Source organism: Macaca mulatta, chromosome 14 (genome assembly GCF_049350105.2).
Source record: "Macaca mulatta isolate MMU2019108-1 chromosome 14, T2T-MMU8v2.0, whole genome shotgun sequence".
NCBI classification, from domain to species: Eukaryota; Metazoa; Chordata; class Mammalia; order Primates; family Cercopithecidae; genus Macaca; species Macaca mulatta.
The window spans coordinates 35,709,354-35,731,372 of record NC_133419.1 but is presented as its reverse complement, the minus strand read 5'-3'; the positions used below and the strand labels follow the sequence as shown (position 1 = coordinate 35,731,372).

At 33.7% G+C, this 22,019-nt stretch overlaps 1 non-coding gene across 1 annotated transcript; it reads left to right on the top strand.

The window, feature by feature from the left end:
• Positions 1–15,885: 15,885 nt before the first annotated feature.
• LOC114672460 (U6 spliceosomal RNA) lies at positions 15,886–15,992 on the top strand. The gene has a single exon (XR_003722876.2). It is a non-coding gene; the product is annotated as a U6 spliceosomal RNA (small nuclear RNA).
• The last annotated feature ends 6,027 nt before the right edge of the window (positions 15,993–22,019 follow it).

The window sequence follows — 22,019 nt, the reverse complement described above, 5'->3', positions numbered from 1 at the left end:
GAAAGAAATTAATATTAATACCCAAGGCCATAACACTCAATAATGACAGGAAAAATACTTTTCCCACTTTTGTTCTAGCATTATACAAATATTAACAGATAATACTTTATTTATAGTATCTGAAATGTCGACATTCAATAAATTTTACCAACTTGACTTAAGTATCTGCAAATGCTTGTTTTGAGGCATGAATGGATTAATCCCAAACAGGACAAGGACTATGCTAAGAATTAGGAAGAAACAAAACAAACAGGACATGGTATATTAGAAGATAAATAGAGTTGGGGTAGTAGTGAAGACAAGGGATGCATACCCCCATAAAATGTTGTTACTCTCAATACTAAATTCTTGTCTAAGAGGAAGGAAATCAAAACTGTCAGAAAAATTTTAGTGCCTTAAGACCTTAAAAAAGATGTAAATCACCTAAGTAAAATATGAATGAAAGAAGTATTATATTGTTCGACATGTATAAAAAATAACAATGTTTTATTCATATATTTCTTCAATCACTTTATTTGTGTTAATTTGCCTAAAGTGTGCTTGGAAACAAGAATGAAAAAAACAAATGTGATTCTTTTCCTAATTGAGTTTATATTTTCATGCAAGATATAGACAAGAAAATAAATACCATATTTATAATTTATGATTGTGCTAAGTGCTATGAAACACCAAAGAGACAGATCTAAGCATGATTGATACCTTAATATGTTTACAAGTTGATTTTGTAGACATAAGACCTGATGGCTATAATAGTCATAGAATCATTGCCAATTATTGGCTATAATTAGACTCCTGCTACAAAAGGGCAACTTAACATCCTTAACTTCTTTTGACAAGGTTCAACTTTTGTTCTTAAAATAATAAAAGGGTTTATTTTCCCTGGAGTCAGTTATTCTGAGCACTACAGAGTTCAACTGTAGTTTAAGATGCCAACATGATACATTTTGACTGGGAAAATATGGCAAAGCATGATTTCTAAGAATTAATTATATCATCCAAAATACATGATAGCAGGGTTTGCTGGTACAAAAATCATATCTTAAAAGAATCCATATGACAAGCATAACATAAAGATACCATATTATGCTTAACATGTGTATAATATAAACAGAAGGCAATGATGGTGCATCAAACAATTTAAAGAATTAGCAGATAGCCTAAGAAACTTAAGTAAATCATCGTATTTCATTGAGTCTCATTTTTCTCATCTGAAAAAAAAAACGTTGGTAATTAAAGTTGGGAACAAATGTTTCTTTGCTAATTTTGATGTTTCCTTGCAGGTGATGAGAACACAATTAGGGTAACATTCCTAGCTTCTTTCTACCTTTTTACTTGTTCTGCTCCAGAAAAATTGGAATAGTGTGATTTGAATGGTAAATTTATGGAGAATAACATGAATGCGCTCTGTTCAGCACCTCTCTTTTCTTTTTAGGAAGAAGCTGTAAAAGGGCCAGGTCTTCCCTTAGAGGCCCCACTGAAGAGCTGATTGCCAGGGGCGGGCAAGTCTGTCAGTGTTAAGAAGCTGGATGATATTCTTAGATGACTATAATTAGGCGATAAGGCAATAACATGCTGATCTGCTTAGAATTTTGTTTCATTTTTCAATTAGTTCAGACACTCATGTGGAAAACAAGTTTTATTTAAACCGTCAGCAATAATAATTTGTGACTTACACATTCTGTTGTGAAAATCAAACATAGTGATGAATTTGAAATGGATGTATAAATTCAAATCTCTACATAATCTTGTGCGTTTTTTTTTCATTCAAGCAATATACCTTATAACTAAAACTCAGCTCTCAAAAAGTAGAAGTAAGTGTGGAAGGACAGAATCAAGGCTCAGGAATTTTCCAGCACTATTAGCGTATTCCTAAAATTCCTGAGCTTCAGGAAAAGCTGTTTCTATTGATCCACATGAGGCTTATTTTCATCTCTCAGATAATTGTCTCTGTTTTGAGTTGGATTGTGTCACTCAAAAAAAACTGTGTTGGAGTCCTAATGCCTGGTGCCTGTCAATATGATATTTTCTGAAAATAGAGTCTTTATAGATGTAGTCAAATTAAGATGAAGTCCTATTGGAGTATGGGGGGGGGCTTAACACAATATGAATTGTGCCTTTGTGAGAGATAAAATGCATACAGTCACACAGAAGTGAGATGGCCCTGTGATGTACGTAGAAGCAGTTAGCGGAGAGATGCATCTAGAAATCAAGGAACAACAAGGATTGATGGTAAACACCAGAAGTTAAAACAGGCAAGGGAAGATTCTTTCCTACAGTTCTCAGAGGCAGCATGGCCCTGCCAATGCCTTGACTTCAGACTTCTAGCCTCCAGAAATTCAAGTCAATAAATTACTGTTGCTTGAAACCATCCAGTTTGGGGTACTTTGTTATGGAGGCCCTAGGAAATTAATACAGTGCCCACACCTAGTGGCAGAAAAACCTGGGTATCATTTTTACTGCTCCACTGAAAAGACCAGTACTCCTTGACCTCAGAGAACATTGGAAAGACTATGTCCCAGTTGGCCCTTCTTCTTCAGATGCTGTTGAGCCCAGGACTGTAAATAGTAGTTCCCAAACCAATGTTGGCAAAGCAGTGTTTTGCCCAGAAGCTCCGCAAATGGAAGAGTCATGGATGGGCAAGTGGATGACTCAGTAGAGTATATATGTGCTGACTCCCAAATGCTGGAGAGACTCAAAAGTAATCTTAAAAATTAAGTTCATTTTTTTTTTTAGTATGGAGTAGTTGTGTTTTTGTGATTTACCAAATTAATTCCCAGATCTGAAGCTCCAATGCTTGAAAAACCATGTGGATTTAATAGCTACTGGATCTACAGTGTCTTCCAGTACATATACTCCTAATCTCTCAGCTTAACTTCTAGGACTTAATGTCTCTAAAACCTTGGACCCCATGCCGCAGACATGAGTCTTGGCCACTTTTATTCTGACTAGTCTCTTGATCCCAATAGTATGTCTATTTTTATCTTCCTATGTACAGCTGATGATGTTTCTGCAATATAAAAATCTCCCTGCTCCTATTTGCCCATCAAAATTCAACCTTTCAAGTCTTAACTTATAATCCACTTCTACTGCAAACACCCTGCCAGTGACTGTAATCAAGACCAACCATTCCACTACCTTATATTCCTTTCTGGTACTATTGTGTTGGTGGAGTGTGTGTGTGTGAGAGAGAGGGAGAGGGGGAGAGAGAGGGTGGGGGGGGAGAGAGAGGGGGAGAGAGAGAGGGAGGGAGAGAGAGAGAGGGAGAGAGAGAGAGGGAGAGAGAGAGGGAGAGAGGGAGAGAGAGAGAGAGGGGATTGTGGGGAGTGGATAGAAAGTGGTAGCCTTGTCTTTCAACAGGATTTTTTAGCTCCTTCAAGTTATACATTACCTAGTTTTCATAATTTTATTATTCTCTTCACTACATACCACAGTGAAGTGTTTACTAGTTGATCAATACAATTTTAACTTGACTTTATGACACAGAAGTCTAGTGCTATTGTAATTTTTTTTAAAGCAACTAAGTTGTGGATGCAGAATCTGCGCAAATCATGGAATTCCATTATTTCAACAAATATATGTAAATCTTGGTCAGTCTTAGGTGACAGAGAAGAGTAAAGAGGAATTACTATTTATTGAATTATGTTTCAGATACTGTGCTAAGAAATTTACACAGACAATCTCTCTTAATCCTCAGAGTAACTCATTGAGTTCAGGGTCATTATTTCCAATTTTACAATTAGAAAATTGAGAATCAGAGAGCTTCATGAAGAAACAAGATTAAGCAAAAGGCCCTTGCATAACACTATGCCCTCTCTTCTCTTTCATCATTATATCTTAAGACATTTTAAGGAGCAGAACAAGAACACCTGTGTGTCCTACATAGGGATCAACCAGCATGGTGGCTCACACCTGTAACCCAAGCAATTTTAAAGGCTGAGGAAGGAGGACTGCTTGAGGTCTGGAGTTCAAAACCAGCTTGGAAATATAGAAAGACCTCATCTCTACAAAAAAGATATAGACATTAAAAATAAATAAATAAAAATAAATGGACATGCAAACCACCATATGTCTATGCCTGGTTCTTGGTGACATGAAACATATCACTTCAAAGGATGAGTTCCATATAGTACATCTGATTCATGGAAAGCATTAGAAAAAAAGAAAAAAAACCTTCTTTGAAGGAAAAGCATCTGCTGTTGAAGTCACTTCAAAGACATTTTAAATAATTGGTTTTATTCTTGAGGATTGTGATTAAAAAAAAAGCATTTAACTATTAACCTGCAAATTGACCTTTGTGATCTTGGAAAAGACAGGCTAATTATTTCTGAATGTTAGATTTTCTCTCACATTTCCAAAAAGAAGAATGAATGAATGACTAGAACAGTAGAAGAATCGTGGATGTTCCTCATCAGAGTTGCTGATGACTTAGGGTCAGTGGCAGCCCCAGACATCAGCATAGTACGTAGGTGAAAGAATTCATTAAAATACATTCCTTTTCAGTACAGTGATTAGGATGCATATCAAACATATATAAAGGAATATATAAACATTTTACTTTTAAGTATGACCAAGTATAGTGGTTAAAAAGAGAGATGCTGCAGCTAATCTGATATTTTCTAACTCTGTCTCTACTTCTTAAAAGCTGTATGACCTAGGTCAAATTACCAAACTTCTATGGGCTTCAGTTTCTTCATTCCTACTATGAGGATAATTATAGTACCTACTTTATAGAGCTATTATGGTAAAGAAGTTCATATGTATAAAGTTCTTACAATAGTGATCATAAGTGCTATGTTTGTGTTTTATATAAAATGAATTCCCAATAAAATTATTTATCATAAAAAATCATTTTCTTGGGAATATTTGAATCCAAATGTACATTTTATTTTTCCTTTGGAGACAGCTATTTTGCTCAAGGTCACACAGATAAAACATAGGCGGAGTGAGGGCTAGAATTTCTGACTCTTCATGGCTATTCCAGATCTTTTCCCAAGTCATGTTTCATGCTCAACATTTGTTAGCCACAAAAGTATGCCATTAGCACTACTCTTTTTCCTGTCAGACTGAGAGATTCTCAGTCTCCTAACTTGACTAGAGACTGTACTAGTAAACTTCTTGACCTTCAAACCCTTTCTAGCTCTAGAGCAAGCTTGTCCAACCCATGGCCCCTGGGCTGTATGCACGGCTCTGAATGTGGCCCAACATAAATTCATAAATTTTAAAAAACATTATGAGAATTTTTTGCAATTTTTTTTAGCTCATCAGGTATCATTTATGTTAGTGAATTTTATGTGTGGCCCAAGACAATTCTTCTTCTTCCAGTGTAGCCCAGGGAAGTCAAAAGATTGGACACCCCTGCTTCAGAGGCTAAGAACAAGGAGAACAATATTCTTCAGAGCTTTTGAGTTAAGGAAATATTTCTACAGGCCCTGACCTAATTGTTTACTGCACTGAGGCATCAAATGAATCTCTTCTTCCTATGCACCCCCGATCACAAAATGTCTTATCTAACAAAAGTACTGATGGTGAATGGGACACGGCAAGTAGATTACCATCAGATGAGTGGCATAGGTAGCAAATGACAGGGGTGTTGGGGTTGGGGAGGGTGTAGCAGAGTTCACTGAAGAAGAAAGAAGTAGAAGGCAGCCTCTGGAGCAAAAGAAAGTGACAATGTACATGGTGCCTTGATATAATTTGAATGTGGTTTCTCCTACCTTAGGCATAATATTAATTGGGAATGAACAGAAATGATGGAAGGGCAAGAAGGATGAAGAGAAGTTGGAAGCCATTGCTTATTAGTACTATGTGCAGGTCCTGTGCCAGCATTTTCTTCACAATAATTCTGTGAGGCAGCTGTTTTTAACCCACTTTCTGGGGAAACTGGGCCTAAAATTGGTTTTAAAACTTGCTCATCCGGTTAACAAGAATTAGAGCTGGAATTGAAATACAGGGCTGTTCTATGGAGTTCAAAGTCCTTTGGCCACAATGCCTGACTCTCCAATATAATAACCCATTTTGTTTTCTTCTACTTGCTGAACCCAGTTGAATGAATTCTCACTGTGGAACACTTTTTTCTGATTGCTCTCACTGCCAAAAACCCATCACCCTGTATTAGAAGGTTCTTGACTATGTGTCAAAAAGAGAAATTGCTCTTCTTTGGTTAACTATTTTTAGCACAGATTATCTGACTAGCAGGTTTATCTTAAGTGATGCTGGCACTATTCATGGGCCCTGGACTACTACTAAAAATACAAATGCTAATTGTGCTGACAGCACTCAGCACAAGTTTGGCTTTCAGCTCATTCTAATTGAAAGGCTTAGGCTTTGTTTCATGTAAATGTGCATGAACTAGATGATTTTCTTAAATTCTCAGCCTTACCATCATACTCTGCTATATTTAGCATGTTTGACTCCCTGAATAACACAGTAGCCTGAAAACTGATTTCATCCATATTTATTGAAAAGAGAGAAAGAGGTCATCAAGTACAACATTAGAATGGACTTTGGAGGCTCAGTTATACTGAGACATATCCTGTGGTACTTGGTTCAGAATGTGGTACTTTGTACAAAAGAATCATGAAAGAAAGAAAGTGATTTCTCATATTTGGAGCTCTCCAAGTGACCCAAATGACCCCAAACACAAGAAGAATGGTATTCTTGGCTGAAAATGAAGACATTCACATTCCTAATTACAATTTTTATAACCAAAACAAGCGTTATTGCTACTGATAGATGTAGTCAGAACATGAATATCAGCATAGATCCATAGATTTTAATATATAACCAAGAAGTTTTTCTTGAATCTTCAACAACTATCAGTTGTTTTTGTTGATGATAGTAGTTAAGAGTTCTTTAAAGTAATGGTCTTGTAAATAATGTATGGTGCTTTTGTGGGTTGTTTTGTGTGTTGTTTGTGTGGATATATTTTCTGTTCTTCTGTAATTACTGTCTCCCCTCTGAGGCACCAAAAGATGTCATTTATTAATTGACAGTAGTTAGTACTGAATATAAGCACAATACAGTGAAGGATACAAGAAAAAGAAAGTTAGCTTCCAAATCATTTCTGGCTCTGTCACTTCTTAGGAAACAAATGACTTTCAGCAAGTGATTTATCTCTGTAAGCAGCAACTTCCTCAACTGGTAAGAAAATAAATAGAAAAGATACTAGAAACAGTCCTACTTAAAAGGAAGTTTGTGGCAAGTAAATAATATTAGTGGGAGTCAACACAGTGCAAGGCACATAGCAAATGCTCAAGCAATGGTATTTTAAAAAAATAATTATTATGTACAATAGTAAAAAAGGAGCAACTTTTAGTTATGTTTCATTTTATTATTTTTTGTAAAATAAATTAGATATATAAATGTTTTTCCTTTGTTATGATAGCTTTAGATATATTTTTTTCTGTTTATTGTTTCTGTTTACAAAACATACTTATTTTATGACATTTGCATACTGCCTTTTAAATTTAGCATAATTATGTCATAAGTACATTTACATAGTATTATGTGCTGTGTATTTACATTGTGTTCCACTCAGTACAGATAGTGTATTACCTTTTGGTCCCTGGATGTGATGAACAAATTATGAAAGTTGGAAATCCCAGTGCTTCACTCATTCCTCACTCAACACTAGATCCTACTAGTTTTAAAATCTGTCCACTTATCTATCTTTACTGCTGTGTTCCTCATTTAGGCCATATTCACCCCCTTTATATTTAACTTGAAGATAGTAACAGCTGCATTACTGAACTTCCTGTTTCAGAGCTTGCCTTCCTTTGTTTCAATCACCCCTCACTTTGTAAACAAAGTAATGTAATTTCAAATATGACTACTTTTCTTGTTTTTCAAAGGCTTTTCATTTTCAACCTCAAGAAATGCATTGAAACACACTGACCTCAAGAAAAGATGCAAACTCCTTGAGATGCTTATGAGGACCTTTAAGAGCTGGTTGTTTTCTTTCTGAATGTATTGTTTCTAAATATAAATGAATGCAATTCTTCACAGAATTCAATTTAAAAAGCACTGGGTAAAATTAATGTAGTTATCATGGAAAGGTAAACATCTTCAGATATTCATGAACATTTCTAAAAATTAAAAAATACTAAAAAGGATGTGCTTTTTGATACTAATGATTACCTTAAATTCAAAACCATATAATAAATGGCTCAGAAATCAATTAATAGGTTGTTTTAACAGAATTCAGAAGCAGCAAAGACAATAAAGTAAATATGAAAACTTAATATGTAACAAGGAGGGCAGTTTAAGTCACAGGAAGCAAGGAAAATTAATAAGTTTTGTTAGAATAAATGACTTCTCACTAGAAAAAAAATTGATTTTGTTGTTCACATAATATAGGAAATGTAAGACTATATACATTAACTATTAAATGTGAAAATAAATAATTAAGACATTTTAAGCCAAAATATAACATTGTAGTCTATAGAAAACAGACTTTTTGTAAAACTTATGAATGGGAGACCTTTTTGTCTTTAACAGTGTACCCAGAATCCAGACATATGTATACATTTTAAGAATATCTCTTTAGTGTACAAAAGTCACCTTATAAAAGTTATAAGAAAAATAATAGCAATGGAAAATATTTACAATAAAATATATGGCAAATAAAATTTATTATATTAACTATTTGAAAAATCTCTCCAATTATTTGGAAGAAGACAAATATTTTTATAATAAAATTGTCATTGGATACAAACGGGCAACTAACTGAAGAGGAAGTCATGTCCACAAAATATGTGCAAAGATGTTTAATCTCACTTGTGGTAAAGAAAATTCTAAATAACAGTTTTTAATCGTCTAATGATTTTAACAATTTAAGCAATAATTAAATACATTTATATCAAGTTGGTAATAATTATATAGGGCAGTACTACTCATTGTTGGCAACAGTGTGGGTAAATGTATCTCCAATACATTAATGTTGGAAATGTGAATTGATAAAATATTTTGCTAAAGTACTCTTTTGGTGGCTTGTCAAATGAACATTACAGAAGATAGCAAGTAACAAAACAATCTCATTTATGGTATGTTCTCCTATAGTATATCACAGAAATAATGTAAAATTACACACACACACATACATATGCACACACACATGATTGAAGTTGAAAAATATGGAGAATGAGAAATATATACGTAAGAAATGTTTTAGATAAAATTTAAAAATACTCATTTTATGGAATATGATACAAGCATTAAAAAGAATAAACTAAGCTTTATGGATGAGAAGAATAATTTACTGTACATGCTTTCCCCTCCTCTAGTAAAAATTCAACTAAGTAATAATAAAGGAATAAGTAGATACAAACCAAAATAAAGACAAAAGAAAGCTGATAAAGGCAAAATGTTTCAACAAATTTCCTCAAGACACCAAGAAGATGAAATACAAATGTTATAAAAGAGATCAGAGAAAGCTACAGCAAAGAATAGAGATAAAGGGGACTTTAAAGGTGAGAGAAGGATGAATATCCTTTCAGAATGCTAGAGAAATCCAGAATGTAAGACTTACAGGTACAGGGTTGGTGTGACTGATGCTAGCAGCAGGTAGGTTATATGAAAGCTATGTACAGAATGGATACCATCTTGTCCTTGAAGGAAGAATACATATAGTACGCAACCAGTATTTAGTATGCACAGTATCAGATGAAATATTATATTGAAGCCACGAGAGAGAAAAACAATTGTGAGGGAAAGGATATTTTTGATAAGACAATTGAATCAAGAGTCTTGAGATGATGAAGAAAGGCTGGGTAGACTTAGTAGACTTAGGTACCTGTGAGTAAAGGCAGTTTAGCATCTCAGAGTCCCTCAGAATAAAGGATGTTTCCCTACCTTATTACTCTCATGCTTGGATTGCTGGTTAGTCAGTTTTTCCCATAACGTTTTCATTTTTTATTATGAAATATTGAATGAAAAGTGAGACTGTCCAAACATTGATAAATTCTGTAATATAAAAGAAAATTCTTTATGAAGCAAAAAAAAAAAAAAAAAAAAAGCCTTGGGAAAGATTAGTTCAAGAACAAGAAAAAGCTTTAAAACATTTACTTAACTTATCCTTAACAATATTTAGATAAGAAATCTATAGAACAAGAAAAGTCACTATGAACAAATAAGTATCCAGAAGCATGAAACAGCTATAAGAAATTTGAAATAAATATTTTTAATTAAAAAAACATGATTTATGAGATAAAAGCCTGTAAATCACTTAAAAATTAAGACAAAAAGAAAAAAAAAGTATATTTGAGAGGAAAGACACAAGAGAGTGGATCAATTTGAAGGTCAAATATCAAAATATGAGGAGTTCCACGAGATCAAGTTTGGAAATACAAATAATTGAAAACTAAATCAAAATATCTTTTTCTTTTTTCAGAAGAAAGGGATGTGCTTCTGCAAAATGAAACAGCAATTCAATGAAGAAGGCGTGGTATTCAAATATCAGTAGTTTCAAACTACAAAGTAATTTGGTAAAATTTTAGAATGTCACATATGTCTTATATCTAATAAATAATCAGATCAGAGTGTACATAAAAATAAATGACTTATCTTGGGGAAAATATGTGTGTGGATGGGAGTAGTTTGGGGAGAAATGGGATTTAAGAAATTTCTGACTCGAAAAAAAAAAGTCTTTTTTTTTGTTTTGTTTTTTGGTTTTTTTTTAACGTGAAGAATAAACCAAACAGCTGATCAGAGTCAGATTAAAAAAAAAGAATATATTTATTTAGAAGGTAGAACTGAAGAAAGTATTCTGAATACAGTTCAGAAAGACAAAATGATAAAAGGGATATTATGGGACATATAAAATATAGTGAGAAGAGGAAACATACGTCTGAGAAGAGCTATTGAACAAAGAGAGACAATGAATCAGAGATAAAATGTGAGTACTTAATAGTTAAAAGTTTTCTGTAATTGACTGAATACAAACCTTCTAAAATCCAGGTATCTCAACAGAGGCCAACACAAGTTTTTAAATAATAATATTTTCACACCGTGATACATTCTAGTGAAACTTCAGAATGCTAAAAGGAATTAAACTATCTTAAAAGTAGCACAAGTGAAAAAGATGCCAACAGAGAAAACTCATAGCTGATTCAGTCAGTGAGAGTGGAAACATTAAATAGAGTGGTGACATCTTGTTTTTGTGAAAATAAATATTAATCTAGATTTGTTATGTTCAGTAAAATGATTTTCTAGATTGAGAAGAAATAATGACATTTTAATACTAAAAGTAAGTACCTGAGAGCTTACATAAACAATAGGTGATATTATATTACAAAAATTTATAAAATGTTCTTGAAGAAAGAATACCAGAAGGAACACATGAGATGAAAAAAATAAGCTTGAACAATAACAACTATAAACTTCTAAGTAAATCTAAGTAAATATTGGCTGCATACTATAATAACAATTTTTAATTTATGGGTTTAGAATTTAGTTTCTTTTTTAAAAAATCAACTTTCTCTAAGTGTGGGGCAAAGGAATCAGATTTAAAGCCTTTTGAGATTCATTTATTGTAAAGGGGATAGGTAATAATATTTATTTAAATTTCATTAAATTATATATATGTAATTTATATATAACACTGCCAGTGTTACTGCTTTACAGATGGGAAAATGTGTATAACTTCTAAATGAGTGGAGAAATAGAGGAGAATACAAGGAAAACAAATCACACTAATCATCACAAATAAATATGAGAGAGAAGCAGGACAAATACAAATAAACTAATTTGCTAGAGAAATAAATCAAAAAATGTTTATCATCAGAACAATGTAAAATCAACTAGTTTTTACAGTTCAGGGACAAAAGTAGACAGACTGGATTAGAAAAATTATCCAAGTACATGCTATCTTAAAAGTCACACCTAAAATAAAGGCTGAACATAAAAGACTAAAAAAATTTTCGATAATTACTACCTGAGATAGTAAGAGAATGTTTTTAAATAAAATTAATAAATACTGAAAAATTAGAATAGCTCTATTAACACAGATAAAAAGACTGAAGGCAAAAACCACCACCAGAGATAAAGAGGGTCACAAAATAATAGCTTTTATTCAGGAGGAAATATATACATTTTAAATATAAATTATAATAACAATTTCAAAACATACAAAGACATGATTGTATTAAAAACACAAATTTGCAAATTACTCATAATTGGGACAAATATTTCAAACATTTATTTTAGTGTGGTTGAGAGATAAAAGTGAACAGTAGTATTTAAAGGATTTAAATAACTTAGATAACAAACTAGCAAAAATATCTAATAATTATATGCAAAACACTGCCTCCAACTGGAAAGTACCCCTTCAGTGCAGGCATAAATGAAACAATTTAAAAAACTGATCATGTTCTAGGCTATAAAGTAAATCTCTACTGATTTTAAAGGGTTGATGTCGTATTCATCACATCCTTTAACCACCTCACAGATAAATTAGAAGTCAATAATGAAAAGAACTTTAAATTGTACATACATTCAGAAAATCCAACAAAAAACCTTCTAAATAATACAGGGGACAAGGAAATTAATAAAAATTAGAACATTTTGGGGATAACGGCAATTATATATATCAAACATGTATGATGTAGTTAAACATGTATGATTACCTTTAATGATTAAATTAGGAAGAAAAGAGAAAGGTTAAAAAAATTGATCTGAGTGTCTAGCTTAAAAAATCAGTTGGAAAAAAAGTAGAGAATGACCACAAATAAAATAAATGTCAGAAAAAAAAAAAGATAAAAACAGATAGAAACAATGGTACATTTTAGAGAAAAAAAAAAAGCCAAGAATTGAAAAACCTAAGAAAGTTTTAAAAATTGGCAAAATTAATCAAGAAAACAGAAGGTACACATAAACAATAATACAAATAGAGTCAAGATATAGGCATATATGAAGCAGGCATTTATATCTTGATAATAAGATAATAGAGAATAATATGAAAAGGTTCATGACAACAGATTTGAAATTTAGATGAAATAGCACATTCCAAAGAAAATGAATCACAAGAAAATAGGAAATATAATACTTCAGATACTACATATGTGGTTAAAGAAAAGTAAAAGTATCATTAACATAAATTTTAGAATTATAGCTTCCTTGGTTTGAGGAGAAGGGGCTGTATTAGGGAAGAGGCATTCTTAAACTATGCGGAGGTACATGCTTATTCCTTTTGCACATATTCCTTAAAGAGTGTACCAAATTAGATATGCACTCTTTAGTATGTCATATGTATTTTAAAACAACAAAATAAAATACAGAAAAAGAAAGTGCAAGCACTATATATGTGTGCATATGTTTAGAGGAAGAGCAGAAAGATATTCATCTGGTCTGAATAGTTGATTACATCACTGGAGTCGAGACAGTGGGAAGAAAGTGAGGGTATATTATTTTTTTACTCTTCCCTTCTTTAGAATATTTTTCAATTAAACATGTTTATTTTAAAAATTAAATGAAATAAAAATGTGTTACTTTTATTATGAAAATTGTAATACAGAATAATAAACTATGCTATTACAAAGCAATATTTTGTTTCATGTTTTCTGTTTTTAAATTTTATAAAAATTTAATGGTGTGATATGTTTTCTCCTGTGTTTTACCTTTTTAAAGATTATTATGCTTTTGAGATTTATCAGTGCTGATGCGTGTAGCAAAAATTCCCTCATTTTTGCTGTTGTGTGACATTCAATTTTATGAATATACCACAAAAAATTTAAATTATCTACCCCAGTTTTTCACTCCAGGTTCCTCACTTTCAGTAAAAAATTCCATGTTCTAACCATAGTGAATTACTTTTAACTTCAGTAATTCTGTGTGGGATGACTGATATTTTTATCGGTCAAATATGGTTAAATATCACTCATTTCATATAATTTGGCCCAAATTATATAGTACTGTCTAGAATTTATCTGAAATTTAGCTAGACTATATGCTTAGAGCAGGGTTCGCCAACCCTGGGGCTGTGGACCGGTACCAGTCCATGGCCTGTTAGGAACCAGGTCACATGCAGAACAGTGAGCCAGCTAGCATTTTTGCCTGAGCTCTGCCTTGTGTCAGATGAGCCATTAGATTCTTGTAAGAGTGCAAACCCTATTGTGAACTGCACATATGAAGGATCTAGGTTTCACACTACTTATGAGAATCTAATGTCTAATAATACCTGATGATCTGAAGTGGAACAGTGTCATCCCAAAACTATACCACCTGCCCACCATCCCCACTTTGCCCCCATTGGGAAGAATTGTCTTCTACAAAACCAGTCCGTGGTGCCCAAAAGGTTGGGGACTGCTGGATTAAAGGGTAAAAATTGTGTGTCTACATTTTCCTTAAATCTCCAGTGCCTAACTCAGTCTTTTATATATAAAAAGAACTAAATACATGTCCTGAAATAATTAGTATTTTAATTACTTTAGAATAACTGCCTTTTCTAATTGTTTCAAAAATGAGCTCATTTCCCCCCGTATTTTACATTAACTTTCAAGAAAAAAACTAAAAATTGAAATGTATTCTTTAGTCATAATTACCAATAAATATTACTTACATTATTTATCTACAGTATAATGCAACATATTTTGTGCTATATTCACATGAGAAAATATTATGTAACATTGACGTTTGAAATATTGCCACACTTCTAACACTGGTTAATCTACCTTCTATTTAAGTAAACGATATTACAATCATGACAAAAAGTCCATCATCTTTAAAATGCATCATTTCCTTCTCATTAAAGCATCTTGATTGTCATGGACAAAAGAAACCATAGCCTTAATCTTGTAATAATAATTTTCTTGTCTTAAGATTTTTAGACTATATTGTCTACTTTTGCTAATTTTTCAAAATTTTATAAATGGGCTCATTCTTTATGCATTTACTTGTGTATTACTTTCCATTCAATGTTATGATTTAATATTATGCTGTTTCAGTTATGTCTAAAGTATAGGTGCGTGAATACAGACTTCATTCTAGGTGCTTGATCCTAACATTGATTTATTGATTCATTCATTCATCAAAAAGTTACTGAGTATCAACTAAATCTGAGCTATGAAGAACTTTATACAAATAATATTAAAAACTTAAGGGTGACAGATAAATTCCCAGTTTAATGTTTTAGTGACTACATTATAGTCACCAAAACTGAAATAAAGAAAAATAGAAAATCTGAATCACTGAAAAAAATGTATTAGTAGTGAAAAAACTTTTCATAAGTAAACAACACAATTAGATGATTTAGTTCCCTAAATAGTGAAGGAACAAGTACTTCTAAAAAATACTTCTAATGAATACTTTATAAAATAGGAAACATTCACCTACTCACTTTATGAATATTCATATAACAGATCCCAACTTTATAAAGCAAAATATGTCATTTAGAGATCATTTAGGAATCTGAATCTCAGAGAAGTCATATTACTTTCCAAATTTTAACATTAAGTATTAATGCAACGAACCACATCATATACTTCCTTCTCCAGAAGAGTTAAAATGTATTATAAATAAAAGAAAATTAACTTAAAGATATTTGAAAATCTGTCATCAATTTTTGCAAGAAATGCCTCTACTATCTAGTTGAGATTTATCAAGTCAATGAGCTTGGAAGTTAACAGAAATTGAATAGATATTGTGTATGCAATAAATCAATCAAAATGCGGAAACTCTACACAGGCAAAGTTAAAGAAGGGAGATGGAAAAAAGTAAGATTCTTGGTTGTTTGTCCCTCAAAAATTTTAAAATTGGCCAGCTGTGGTGACTCTCACCTGTAATCCCAGCACTTTGGGAGGCTGAGGCGGGCGGATCATGAGGTCAGGAGATCGAGACTATCCTGGCTAACACGGTAAAACCCCATCTCTGCTAAAAATTCAAAAAATTAGCCGGGTGCTCGCTTCGGCAGCACATATACTAAAATTGGAACGATACAGAGAAGATGAGCATGGCCCCTGCGCAAGGATGACACGCAAATTCGTGAAGCGTTCCATATTTAAAAAAAAAAAAAAATTAGCCGGGCGTAGTGGCAGGCGGCTGTAGTCCCAGCTACTCTGGAGGCTGAGGCAGGAGAATGGCATGAACCTGGGAGGTGGATTTTGCAGTGAGTCAAGATTGCACCACTGCACTCCAGCCTGGGTGACACAGTGAGACTCCATCTCAAAAAAAAAAAAAAAAAAAAAAAAAAAAAAAAAAAAAAGTTATATATAGAAAGAAACTACTGAAAATGTAGCAAATAATACCACATAATGAATGATACAGATAATGAGAGTCAGGGAAATTTCACAGGGATGAAAAATTCCTGTGGGCTGGCTGGGACCATTTAGTCTTCACAGAAGACGTGAGGCATTGGTAGGTAAGCAAAGTCCACATTACTAATGTGGACACGGAATTGAAATGACAACCTAGTTACTGAAGCTTACTTGGTATTCACGGTATCCTATTTTTTCAGATTTATGGTACGGACTTTTAATTTTAAGAGAGATCTACTCTCTTAAAAAAATTTAAGTGTAAAATATGGTGTTGTTAAACATAGGCACGATGCAGGACAGCACAATGTTTAGAACTCATTCATTTTGCGTAGCTGAAATATACTCACCCATTGAATAGCAACTCCTCATTTCCCCATTGCCCCCAGCCTCTGGAAATCATCATTCTACTCTCTGCTTCTATGAGTTTGACTCTTTTAAATACCCCGTATAAGTGGAATTATATAGTATTTGTCTTTCTGTGACAGGTTTATTTCATTTAACCTAATGTCCTGGAGATGCATCCAAGTTGTGTCATGTGTCAGGATTTCCTTCTATTTTTTAAGGCTGAGTAGCATTCATCATATGTATATACCACATTTTCTTTATTCATCCATCTATGAACATTTAGGTTGCTTTCACATCTTGGCTATTGTAAATAATGCTGGAATGAACATAGAGGTGCACGTATCTATCTCTTCAATATACTGAATTCAATTTTTTTTTTTTTTTCTCCTGAGGTGGAGCCTCACTTTGTTATCCAGGCTAGAGTGCAGTGGTGTGATCTCAGCTCACTGTAACCTCTGCCTCTCAGGTTCAAGCGATTCTCCTGCCTCAGCCTCCAGAATGGCTGTGACTATAGGCGTGTGCCATCACGCCTGACTAATTTTTTGCATTTTTTTTATTGGTTACTTTTCAGTTGTATTCATAATAGCTTTACAATGGAATTTAAACCCCTTTTAAAAATTCTTCAAGCATTTTAGGGTATATTACACTACTGGGAAATTTCAGCAGTGTAAACATCTGGCAGTTAGAATATACAGTCGGATAGAGCATCAATTTTAATCAGTTTCTCAATGAACATCTTCTCATGTAAATATTGAGATACTGAGATAAATTTAAACCATGTAGATTAGGAAAAATCCTCAGGAAATTCTGACATTAAATCACTTGTAATTATGTAAAAACAAAGAAACAGAAATTAACTTAATTGCTAAATATACATCAGTACATCAGATACAGTGGATCATTAATACTTTGATATTTAACATTCACATGTTTGCATATGTCTATAAAGCTATGTGACAGCTTGATACATAGTGCTGTCACTATCTTTCTCCCTCTGTCTCTCATTTTCACCAAAATATTAAATCATCTGCATATAGTTATTTTATATTTTTACAGAAATTAGGTCTTGCTCTGTCACCCTGGCTGGAGTGTAGTGATGTGATCAGAGCTCACTTTAACCTTGAACTCCTGTGCTTAAAGTGTCATTCTGCTTTGGGCTTCCATTTAAGACACTCTATCTATGGTATTTTGTTATGGCAACCCAAGAAGACTGATATAGATTCCTGTTTGGGGGTATATTTTATAGATAATTAAAGTTATTTTCTTTTATATCATATCACAGAAAGGATTCTAAGGGCACAATTGATTTGATTAGTCAAATATTATATGTTAACTAAGTCTTCATAATAAGCAAATTACTTCTACACAAAATTCTAGTCACTCTGGGCAGGTATGGTGGTTCATGGTTGTAATTTTTTGCATTTTTAATAGAGACATGGCTTCACCGTGTTAGCCAGGATGGTCTCATCTCCTGACCTCATGATCTGCCCACCTCAGCCTCCCAAAGTGCTGGGATTATAGGCATGAGCCACCACGCCTGGCCAATTCTTTTTTATAAATACCCAGAAGTGGGATTGCTGGATCATATGTAGTTCTATTTTTAATTTTTTAAAAGTTCCATACTGTTGAAAATACAGTCCAAAAATAGCTGTTGCCCCATTTTAAATTCCCATCATCGGTGTATAAAGGTTCCAATTTCTCCACATCCTCGCCAATACTTGTTATCTTCTGTTTTTGTTAATAATAGCCATCCTAACAGGTTTGCACTGATATCTCATTTGGGTTTTGATTTGCATTTCCCTGAGGATTTGTGAAATGAGCATATTTTCATATACCTGTTGGCCATTTAACTGTCCTCCTTAAAGACATTTCTATTCAAATCCTTTGCCCATTTTTAATTGGAGAATTATTTTGCTATTAAATCATTGAAGTTTCTTATATACTTTGGATATTAACCCCTTATCAGATAGATGGTTTCCAAATATTTTCTCCCATTTCATAAGTTGCTTTTTCACTCTGTTAATTACTTCCTTTGCTGTACAGAAGTCTTTTAGTTTGATATAGTGACACATGTCTATTTTTACTTTTGTTGCTCGTGTTTTTGGTGTCATATCCAAGGAACCATTGCCAAGCCTAATAACATGAAGTTTCCCCCTGTGTTTTCCTCTAGGAGTTTCACAGTTTCAGGTCATGAATTCTATCTTAGTTCCTTCCTGCCACTATATTAAAAAAAATCTTAGACTGGGTAATTTATAAACAACAGAAATTTATTGCTTATACAGTTCTGTAGGCTGTGAATTTCAAGATTAAAACACCAGCAGATTCAGTGTCTGGTGAAACCTCATTCTCTGCTTCATAGATGGCGTCTCTTGCTGCATCTTCACATGGCAGAAGGAGCTAACACTTCCAAGGATCTTCTTTCCTAAGGTCATTAATCCCATTCATGAGGATTCTGCCCTCATAATTAAATCACCTCCAAATGACTTCACCTCTTAATACTATCATATTACTAATTAAGTTTCAACTACGAATTTGCAGGGGGGTCTCATTCAGACATAGCAGTAATCATTTCCAAATAACAGTATTCAAAAATTTTAGCAGAGAAGGCACTGTGAAAAAACTACCACCCTCCATGGTTTGTAACTCAATTTTAAGAACTCAGAGATTTTTAAGAAAGATGAGGATCTCAAAGAGCCTGCAGAAATATTATTTCAGAAATAAAAGTAAATTTGACCAACAGAGGTTTAGAGATAAAATGTTAAGCTCAAAGAAAAGTCCCAATTTTTCAAGGGAACTGAGAGCTGAGAAATGAATACTTTATACAAATGAAATATATAGCTATAAAACCTGGGGGTTTTCTGAAAAATATAATTTGTCAGTAGATATTCAGTTATATGCTTGATACTTTGTTTACCTTAGGTATGAATGTACACAAATGCTTATGTTGCTTTATTTTTCTAAGTCTAAATTGAAATCAATTTTTCTATATCTAGCTCTGTGCTGTTCCTTGCCAAAGTTGACAATATATCCATACTAGTCACTGTTAGCCAACACCTCTCCTTTTCCAGGATTGTCTAAGCGCCTTGGAGTTTATATTAACCAGGACATTTGAAGATGAACTTCTGGTCTTCAGGCACTCATTCTCACTGCTGACATGCCCAGGCTCACCCAGACCATTCAAATGCATTGTACCTAGCTCTCTACCTGACAGTCTTGGGAAGCGAGAGCTTTGAAAATAGCCCCCAACTCCAAGCATCGGCTTTCATTCCCTATGTTTCTGACCAATTGAACTTAATTTTTTTTCTGTCAGCCTGAAACACAAAATATTTATGCTCCTCTCTCCCATACATAACACATGTGCTCAGGTCTTAGAAATAAACTACCATCTTCTTTTCCCCAGAATATGGAGTTAAAAAACACAAAAAAGAAAACTTACTTTTCCAATGATAACTTAATATCACAAGAAAAAGGAAGAACCCAAGGTAATTTTTATTTTAATATTTCAGCTTCTAACATTTCAACAATATGTTTTCAATTAATGATTTGAGCATAATACTATGAAATGGAAAATTGAAATATAAAATGATACATGATTTAAAAAATCTTACAGAGCTCCTTTGTTCCCCATTTTGTTTCTTGGTTTGTTAAATTACAATTGGCAAGGTAATATCAAAAGAACTCTAAGTGTGCTTAGGAGTCCAATCTCTCTAGGAACATTTAAACATAGGCAGAAGGTATTCTGGATTTAGGCTAAGAGGGGGAGAGTGAAAATCTGTGTCAAGTCTAATGGCTATCAGTGCCGCCTTTTTACTAAAACTACTTGGTAAAGACACTTCGGGAAATCATCAACCCTTTGGGGGTTTCACACTGGGTATCTCTTCTTAAATCTTGGGTTATAAAGGATTTAGAAGAGGGAGGTCTCAGTTATACCCCATTTATAACTTTTAAAGTGCTGTTTTGTACCCAGTAAAAATGCTACAACAACACAAATCTTGATATAAACTGATTCTTCTTCTTATACCATCTCAGGAAAGATGATGAAAGAAGGGCTAGCCTGAAAGGAACTTTTGCCTTCTTTGGATACGAGATGCAAAAAGTAAGGTTCCCTGCTACAACAAAGATGGATCCCCCAAGGAGGACGTAACTGGAATTACTGTCATTGTTACCACTTTGAAAATCTCAGCCAGTTGAGGACCAGAGACATTCTCATCAAGGTTAAAGCCAGAGCAACCACCACCACCAAATGATGGCAAATCCCTGCCAGAACTGGAGTGGGTTTGAATGGCATAGCTGACCGCTGGTACTCCTGAGTGGTTAGATCAGTCTTACTTGTTCATTTTATTAACCTCATAGCAGTACGGCAACATATTTCACTTGTTTGAATTGTTTGGGTTAGAATCAGGTATTAACCTTGTAGGCAACATGGATAACATATTTCTGTAGTTCAACATAATTTCTATTTTAAATTCACAATTTATTAGAGCAGTGGAAAATAATGTCAATATAATTGAAGCCTCCTTTTCTTATGGGATTGTGCCTAAGGAGCTTACTTAATTCCAAGACTGGGTGTGTGGTGAGGAGGGGAGAAAATGGAGAGGACACTATTCATCATTATTCCCCAAGATGCCCATCATTCCAAATGATCATCCATCATTGGTCTTAAGGTCACTTTTGTCTTCTGGTCTCTATGGCTCTGAAAAATCTCTGGTATGTCCATTATTCAGATAGGGGCTTAGAAATAACTGCAACCTATCTAAAACCTCATCTGCCAAATGAACTTCACAACAATTTCTTGTGTGGCGGCATATCACCTTCCTGGGACTCTGCCTGAAGTAAAGGCACAGATCCTCACTACCTTGATCAAGCTTCCTTCCATCCTTCTTTCTCAACCTGTTTTCTGTCTGCCACAGAAATCTAACCTTCTTTCAGAGACACAAAGGGAACTCTACCCCAAGACCAGTTTTATAAAGGCTCATAATTCCAGCTCTCTCTTGATAACAGACCAGTCTCAAAATCAGTCACTAAATGTAGGGTGGATTAATTTTGGATCTTGTGTATAAGGACTTGGTCTGAATCCTTTAAAATTGCAGGTATATATTTTACATAAGCCATATCCCAAGGTCAGCCATAATTTTCTTTCAACCATATTTTATAGGCTGGTGAGTCCTGCACCTGCCCCAAGTTTCATGCAATTAACTTGACTGTGGTCTCCTGCCATGCACACTGAGCTTTAGCTCTCATTACTCTGTGGGAGACAAATTCCAGCTTCCTCTAGACTGAGAACCAGCAGGCCTAGCTCCAGTCTCTAATCACTAACTTATCACTCTGACATTTCTTTTTCCCTTTCTCGTCTTTAGAGATACTTCTCTTCTTTTGAGTTTACCATATCTGAGTCATTTTTCCATTCTTTAAATATATTATTTGACTGCT